The 7,269-nt window shown below is 43.7% G+C and overlaps 1 pseudogene; it reads left to right on the top strand.

Moving 5' to 3' along the window:
* The first annotated feature begins 4,319 nt into the window (after nucleotides 1-4,319).
* Nucleotides 4,320-5,322, top strand: LOC126505503 (NEDD8-conjugating enzyme UBE2F-like; annotated as a pseudogene).
* Nucleotides 5,323-7,269: the final 1,947 nt, after the last annotated feature.

Here is a 7,269-nt window from a genome sequence, read left to right as displayed (position 1 = left end):
CAGTGTAGAATGAAAATGCGGGTCCCTTGTTTATAGATCAAGAGAGGCCAGCAGACACACCTTCAGCCATGTGCAATGTCCTCAAGGGGCTGGCTCTTCGTATCTGCTGCTGAAATGGTACCAGCATCTAGTGAACGATTTGTGTCTTAATTCCATTATTTAAGGAAAGTGTCACTCCCCTCAGCTCCTCTGTCTTACAGTCACAACTGAGATCAAAACTGAAGATACTTAACTCTGAGTTCATAGCAGGAGTAACCAGCAGTGATGTCAGCCACACCTTGGTCTTCTGGCTGCGAGATGGTACTTTTTACCGTATGACACATTCCTCACCACCTGCATCCTCGTTTCAGTTTTGGTTTTTCTGTGTGTATAGTCCAGGCTGGCCTCAGACTTCATATGCTGCAGAGAATGGCCTTGATGCTAAGAGTAAGGCATGGACTACCATCCCCAACTTCTTACTGGTTTATACAAATTAGTAAGACATTTCATATTCTGTGTGTCTTTTTCTTTTTTTCCCTATGTCACTAAATACAGGAGGGAAATGGCTATGTGTAAGACAGGGTGGTCATAAGATGAAAATGCGTTGAGGATAATTCCTTTGCAAGATTATAGTAAACACAATGCACAAATAAACCAAAGCTGGAGTGAGCAGCCTTGCACACTTGGTAAGGCTCAGCTGGCATAGGTAAGTAAGCAGGACATCTGCTAATAAATGGAATATAACATCTCACGCTCGCTGCTCTGAAGTCCTCCCTAGTAAAAGGCTGTCTTTGCAGGTCCCCAGCAGCTAAGCAGATTTTTGCCGTGTGTTTCTTCATATTCCAGAACACATAGAACACAGCTGAGCCCTCACTTCATTCTGTTTCATTCCCCAGCCTCAGCATCTGGCCGCTTCCTCCTCCATCCTACGAAAGCCTGCAGTTTTCCAGCCCTTTTAGCTTTACTTTGAATGGGTTACAAAGGGGAGAGAGCCTTCTACTTCCCTGTACTTGATTTCTTTCCCAACTTTAGTTGAGTGTCTCTGCCTACTTGAGAAACTTTGAAACCTTACAATCTTATTGACGCACTTGGGAGACAGAGACAGGCAGATCAAGGCCAGCCTGGTCTACAGAGTGAGTTCCAGGACAGCTAGAGAAACCCTATCTTGAAAAATCAAAAACAAAACAAAACAAACAGAACCACAAAAACCCATTGGCTCATATTTTAGTTTGGGCTTTCAGTATGATTTTGGATTATTAATATACAATTGCATAAGTCTATTATAGAATATTTGGAGAACATAAATTTGTGATCATAGCACACCCTGTGTTTTCTCTGTTTTGTTTTAAAATTATTTTTATGCCTGCATATGTGTCTGTGCACTATGTGCATGCCTAGTGTCCTCAGAGGCATTGGGTACCCAGGAACTGGAGTTACAGATGGTTGTGAGCTACCATGTGGGTGCTGGGAGATGAATCTGGGCCCTTTGGAAGAGCAGCCAGAGCTTTTTTACTGCTGATTTATCTCTCCAGCCCCTTCTGTTGATGTTTTAAGAAAACTTTGAGTCTACTCAATCCTACAATTACTGCACTCTTATTTTTCATATTCATTAATTTCTAGTGTGTGTGTAGTATTCTGTCCATGTGTTGTGTCCCCCATCAGGAAAATCCTGTCAGTTAACAATTGTGCAAGGTGCCATGGAGTGTGTGGAAAAGTTGGAGAACAAATTTTGGTCATTGTTTTTTTTCCTTCACTGCATAGGACCTGGGGATGGAATTCGGGTTGTCAGGCTTGGCAGCAAATGTTTTTATTCACTGTCCCACAGTGCCCTATTTTTCCTCTTAGGATACCTTTTAGGCCAATACTGCTATCCAGGCAGCACTGTCAATTCATGGTATGGCTACCACTGACTCTCAATCTTAGTTTGTTAGCCGGTGTCCACAAGCCAGATTTCCTTTAGGGAAACATCCAGATAAAATGAAACAGTCCTATCATTGCCTGGGTAAAAGAAGGCCTCCAGAGTGAGGAGTCCTCTGGTCTCTACAGGTGCACTCTGGGGTATACACCCATACAATAGTCAATAAGTTTAGATTAAATCAAAATATACAGGAAAACAAGAATGCTCATATACTCCTGGAGAAAGCATTAAGCTAGAAGATCCATGTTGAAGAGTCATTGACAGTATTTAGAGAAGCTGAAAATATTTCATAGTTTAATCTTGCAACCCACTTCTAGGTTACATTCCCAGTGGTGTTCCCACAGCTGTCTTTCTGAACTTCAGAGCACAGGGACATAGCTGAATGATTCTTTCCAAGGATGGTACCCATTTAGTATCATTTTAGCGAATGGTACTCTCTAGGTTTACTTGTTGAGGGATAATCTTTCTGTACACTGTGAAGATGCATCTCTTTTACCTTGTGTGCCTAAGGCATCTTCTGATTGGTTTAATAAAGAGCTGAAAGGCCAATAGCTAATCAGGAGAGGAGAGGCGGGACTTCCTGGGAAAGAGAGGAACTTGGGAGAAGACTCAGAGGGGGTATAGATTCGCTAGGGAGACATGGAGGAAGTCAGATGTACAGTATGGAGGAGCACTAATGAGCCACATGGCAGAATGTAGATTAATATAAATGGTTAATTTAAGTCATAATGGCTAGTTGAGAACAAGCCTAAGCTAAGGCCAAGCTTTCATACTTCATAATAAATCAGGCATGGATCACTATAGGCTGGGTTCAATTTTACAAAAATTAGAGATGATTATTCCTACTATTATTTTTTCCTCAAAGTAATAAAATAAAAGAAATGTTACGAATTAAGAAAAGCCTTTAAGAAGCAAATGAGATGATAGTATATTATACACCAGCAAACATGTGACCACAGACAGGCTGTCGAGGAAACCAGTTCTTCAGGTAAGCTACAGTGAGCCACACAGGAATGAGGCTTAGTTTTCAGGATGGGCCTAGGGTGATGTGGGGACAGAATTACTTCAGATGTGGGTTTTTTGTTTTTGTTTTTGTTTTTTTTTTTTTTGTAGCAAATTTGGGTAGTTTACATTTATAATGGAAAAGAATTAGAATAAAGGAGTAGACATCATGCTAATACGATTGTTTTATATATATATATATATATGCATATATATACATTCACACATGCACACACATACACACACGGGTCCTGCTTCCCAAATGGGCCCTGTTTCCCAAATTAGTTCTCTGAGGAACACGATACTAAGAACCCAAGCCAGGTGCAGTAGAGCGCTGGGGAGACAGAGGCCACAGAGCTGCTAAAAGTTCAAGGTCAGCCTGGTCTACAGTGAGTTCTGGGCCACCCACAGTTACGGAGTGAATTCTATATAAAAAATTTTAAAAAATGAAGATTAGAAACAAAAGCACAATAAAAAGAATTCCTCAACAGTTCTGCTTAACGGTCGAAGTTGAAAACTACTGTCTGTTCTCTTGCTCTCTGTCAGGAAGCACAGTGTAAATTATTATTTCAATATTGAGAAGTCCTGGAAAAAGAAAGCTGTTTTGAATTTTTATAATTCAATGTTGGTTCATGAATTTATTTGTGCACAGAACATTTTCTTGCCCATTTTTTATTAATTTTTTTTTCCAGGTCAGCATTCCACTATAGCAATATCTTGTCCTGTGGAGCCAGAGGTCATGGAGTCTTGTGTGGCTCTGCTAAGCGTTGCTGGGCATCCATGGCTGATCCATAAGGGTCTGATTCCCAAACTTTAAAATGTGTACTAACAATCATTGGCACTTAGAAGGGATGTTAAATGATGCACACGAGGGCTCGGACACCTTGGAAACAGTGTCATTATCTCAGCAGCACACGCGCAGTAAGCAGTAAGGGCCATCATTAGACACTGCAAACCTACGGGAGCAGATGCACGGCACCAATGCTCTGTCCCCGGAGGGGTTTATATTCAATCTCAATACTGCAGTAAACAAACCATCTCATGCTAGTGCATGTTTTACACAGATGGCAAAGGAAAGTAGGGAAATAAGAAGGAATGGCGGACCAGCAAGATGGCTCACCGGGTAAAAGTGTTTTGTGCACAAGCCTGGAGTTCAGTCCTTAGAACCCATGGTAGGAGAAAACCAACTCCCCGAAGTTGTCTTCTGACTGACTCTGCCTGTGTTTCACCGTGTGTGTGCACACGCCCTCCTCTCTCTCTCTCTCTCTCTCTCTCTCTCTCTCTCTCTCTCTCTCTCTCTCTCTCTCTCTCTCTCTCTCACACACACACACACACACACACACACTATCATCATCATCAAATCAAAAGTTTTAAGAAAGAGAAATAGAGTACAAAAATATAGATTTCCGGTGCCGCCGCCGGGAGCCGGTGCGGCTGTGAAGGCTGGAGCTTCTTGCTACCACCGCTCGTCGGGCATGGTGTTGGATGCCGGCCCGCCTCGCCTGACTCCGCGGTGCTCAGAAGAAAGGTGGCAGTAATGCTAACGCTGGCAAGCAAGCTGAAGCGGGATGATGGTCTCAAAGGATCCCGGACATCTGCCTCCACATCTGACTCTACTCGACGGGTCTCTGTGAGAGACAAGTTGCTTGTAAAAAGAGGTTGCAGAACTTGAAGCTAATTTACCCTGTACTTGTAAAGTACACTTTCCTGATCCAAACAAGCTTCATTGCTTTCAGCTGATTGTAAGCCCAGGTGAAGGTTACTACCAGGGTGGAAAATTTCAGTTTGAAACTGAAGTTCCTGAAGCCTACAACATGGTGCCTCCCAGGGTGAAATGCGTGACTAAAATCTGGCATCCCAATATCACAGAAACAGGGGAAATATGTCTAAGTTTACTAAAAGAACACTCAATTGATGGCACTGGCTGGGCTCCCACTAGGACATGAAGGATGTTGTTTGGGGATTAAACTCTTTATTTACTTATCTCTTGAATTTTGATGATCCACTGAATATTGAAGCAGCAGAACATCATTTACAAGACAAGGAAGATTTCCGGGACAAAGTGGATGAATACATCAAACGCTATGCCAGATGATAAGAGGGGAGATTGCAGTGCTGAGGACTTTGTCACAGTTGTCTCTGATGTGAAACAGCTAGAGGTAGCCCTCCTCCCCATCCTCATACTCCCTGTCAGCCCCTTGGGCTTGTCCCAGTCTTGCGACCTTGTCCTGAAGAAGACCATCCTCCTGACTACACAATACAGCAAGAAAGTGTCTGGGCTTCGAGAGCATTGTCCGCTTCCCTTAACATGTTTCCTGAAACTCTGTCTAGGCTGTGGGATTCCTCCAAAGTTGTAATGAACTCACCATTGAGGATAGCACTTGCTTCCCTTACCCCCAACAAAATCAGTGTCCTGCACAAGTGATGTAATGACATGTTTGGTGTGACTGGCAGATTGGCAATAAGAAACCCGCTATAAACTGTGATTGGATGCACATTCTCTTAGCTTCTTCCACGAATGTTGGCCCTGCCTAGATGTGAAGCTTCCCGGAATATATAGTCATTCACTGTAGACCTTACTGAAATGCGTATTTTATTTAATGTAAGTATATTTTGGAACAGAAAAAAATATATAGAGGGTATAATATCTTGTTGATTTTTTTTGAGGGGGGGGTTAGTTTTTAAAACTGGGTTTCTTTGTGTAGTCCTGGCTGTACTGAAACTCGCTCTGTAGACCAAGCTGGTCTGGAACTCAGAGATCTGCCTGCCCCTGCCTCCTGAGGGGGCTGGGATTAAAGGAGTGTGCCACTACTACCCGACTGTTTGATCTTAACTGTAAACCTTATTGGGTTTAAAATTATCATGGAAACAAAAATCTCGGTGTATGAGGGAGTTTCTAAATTGGGTTAACTGGGATGGGAAGGTTGTCCACAACTGTGAATACCACCGTCCCACAAGGTCCCAGACTTACTTAAAAAGGAGAGAATGGACTAAGAACCAGCACTAATTTCTATCTGCTTCTGCTCCCTGGCTGTGGACACAATGTAACCAGCCGCCTTGTGTCCCAGTTACCACGCCTTCCCTGCCACCGTGGGCTGTACTCTCAAACTGTGAGCCAGGCTCAGCCTTTCCTTCCTTACATTGTTTCAGGCAGATGTTTTGGTCACAGTGACAGGAACAAGAAACAAATACAGCATCTATTGGGAAGCGGAGCCAGGTGTCCCAGGTGTCCTGTCCCTGTAATCCCAGCATTTGGAAGGTGGAGGCAGGAGAATTAAACATTCCAAGTCTTGCTGGGCTATATTTGAAGCTGGACTTAGCTACCTGAGACCCTGACACACTGCCTCAAAACAAAATCAAACAAAGCATCAATCAGATACTTACTATGTTCTAGGCATTGTGCTAAACATTTAAAGTTTACTACATTTCAGTGAATCCCATTAAAAACCAACCAAAAGAGAGTCAGGCTTGGTGGCACTGACGTAATCCTAACTGTTCAGAGGAGTTCCAGGACCACCAGGGCTGCACACACACTGACTCAGGGGGGAAAAAAGAACCAGAAGATAAGGAAGGGGCTGAGAAACGCTGTCTTGTAGCATGACACAGCCACTGCAAACATGAGCTCATTCTCACACAGTAAGTGTGTTTCTGGGCCAGTACAACCGGCCCTGTAGACAATCAGTCATCGCAGGCGGAGTATTTACCAGCAAGCAAGAAGCAACGTCCACTGCAGCATGAATTCTGATTTGTCTTAATAATAAAAACTCAGAGTCAGCTGTTGGGAGTGAAAGCTGAAGGATCAGAGAAGCAGAGCAGCCAGTCACTAGAGTTCTTACCTCTATCAGTGCTCAGACCAAATCCTCAGACTGTCTCTGTCTCTATGAATCCTCAAACTGCCCTGACCGCCTGTCTCCTCCTGCCTTATATTCCTCTCTCAGTCCAGCCATATCAGTCCTATCTCCAACTCCCTAGTGCTGGGATTAAAGACATGTGATCCCAAGGGCTGGGCTCACCTTTGTGTGAGTTCTGTGTCTCTTTTAGACAGATTCAATCTCGTGTAGCCCAGGGTGGCCTTGAACACACAGAGATCTGTCTGCCTCTGTCTCCAGAGTTCTGGGATGAAAGGTGAGGGCCACCACTGCCTGGTCTCTATAGCTAACTAGTGGCTTAGCTCTGCACTCTGATCTTCAGGCAAGCTTTATTTGTTATAGCATAGACAAAACATCACCGCAGTCCATCCCCAACTGTTGCCTAGTTACCAGGCTTAGCTTTCAGCACTGCAGAGAAGGGGAGGGTCTTAGTTCACACTTGGTTGCAGAAGAAACCCACTCAATTGATTCGAGAAGGAGGAGAATGGTTTGGTGGATACA

The sequence above is a fragment of the Alexandromys fortis genome, unplaced genomic scaffold, assembly GCF_014885135.2.
Source record: "Alexandromys fortis isolate MF-2015 unplaced genomic scaffold, M_Fortis_MF-2015_v1.1 scaffold_59, whole genome shotgun sequence".
NCBI lineage: Eukaryota > Metazoa > Chordata > Mammalia > Rodentia > Cricetidae > Alexandromys > Alexandromys fortis.
Note: the sequence above shows the minus strand (reverse complement) of the source record. Positions and strands in the feature narration are given on the sequence as shown.